Here is a 1,576-nt window from a genome sequence, read left to right as displayed (position 1 = left end):
TCAACTGACCAAAACATTAAGCATTAAACTATAAAGCAAATTTACAAAGAAAAGGTAGATTTTATTTTTAAAAATTATTCCTAAAAATGTTCAGTTTGAATCTAAGGAGACTTTGAGAATGTAGTAGTGATGAGGATTCTGATTCTAGCTAACATTCCTTGATGATGGATTTCATCTCATCTTCACAGCATCCCCATGAGGTATGTATGTATTATTAGGCCTGTTTATTGATAGATAAATGGAGGTTTATGAACATTAAGTAACTTGGACAAGGTCATGTAGTTACAGCCAGAGCTATAACCTAGGTCACCTGGCCTGATTCCAAACCTTGGGTTCTCAATTGAGAGGAAATGTGTGGGCCAAATTATTCCGGATTTCTCAGAAAGTCTTCAGTTCACAGCATTGTTTCCTAATATTTTTTAAATGCCGGCAGATCTTTTCAATAGACTGTAATCCTAAATTATAGTGCTGATGTTTTCCAGGAATTAGACAAATCATGAACAAAGTTAGTGTTTCTCTGCAGAGCATTCTGCAAAACACAGATAAGAGCAGACTCCTCCATGGCAAAGCTTCTCTTTGCCCGAGTAGTTGTAGAGACTGTCTTGTTTGTTATTCCTCGTAGAGAGACCACTTTCCTGCTGAAAGTGGTTCGTTCAAAAAATATGTTTGGGAAGGGGTCACACATGTGAGGAGAGCAGCTGTGAACACTCATACAGCTCTTTGTTCCCTAACATTTTCTATATTCAGTTCATAATCCACTTGAGCAGTGGTGCCAGCTGGCAGGTCCAGCAGCTCATTTTTCTTCTCATTTTCAGCAGATCATCTAGTTTCTTCCCTATGGGTTCCTACCCCCATTTCATAGCCACTCACCTATTGATAAACACCTTTTGCCTAAAACATGTCTCATCTTCCATCCATCAAGGCAAGGATATGAAATTTTCCCAAACTCCAAATTACTATTGTAGTCCTAAATACAACATATATATTTAAATGGGAACTGTGAACACACACAGAGGATGAAGGGCTGAAGTAATGAGTCCTTGTGCCTGGGTTCTAGGCCATCTGATAGTGGTTTACCCTCTTTGGCCTCTGTTCCCTCATTTACTTTGCAGATTAATTCAGGTTACTAATTCTTATGGGTTTTAAAGGATGCTGAATTCCTAACTCCAAGTCCCTGTGAATGTGACCTTATTTAGAAACATGGGCCGGGCATGATGGCTCACACCTATAATCCCAGCACTTTGGGAGGCTGAGGCAGGTGGATCACTTGAGGTCAGGAGTTCGAGACCAGCCTGACCAACATGGTAAAACCCCATCTCTACTAAAATTACAAAAATTAACTGGGTGTGGGGGCAGGCACCTCTAATTCCTGCTACTCGGGAGGCTGAGGCAGGAGAATTGCTAGAACCCTGGAACCTCTGCAGTGAGCCATGATGACGCTATTGTGCCCTGGCTTGGGTGACAGAGTGAGACTCTGTGAAAAAGAAAGAAGGAAAGAGAGAAAGAGAGAAAGAAAAAAGAAAGAAAGAAAGAAAGAGGAAGGAAGGAAGGAAAGAAAGAAAATAAGAAAAGAAAG

Source organism: Colobus angolensis, unplaced genomic scaffold (assembly GCF_000951035.1).
Source record: "Colobus angolensis palliatus isolate OR3802 unplaced genomic scaffold, Cang.pa_1.0 Scaffold244, whole genome shotgun sequence".
Classification (NCBI taxonomy): domain Eukaryota; kingdom Metazoa; phylum Chordata; class Mammalia; order Primates; family Cercopithecidae; genus Colobus; species Colobus angolensis.
The sequence above is the reverse complement of the archived record's forward strand: the minus strand, read 5'-3'. Positions refer to the sequence as shown.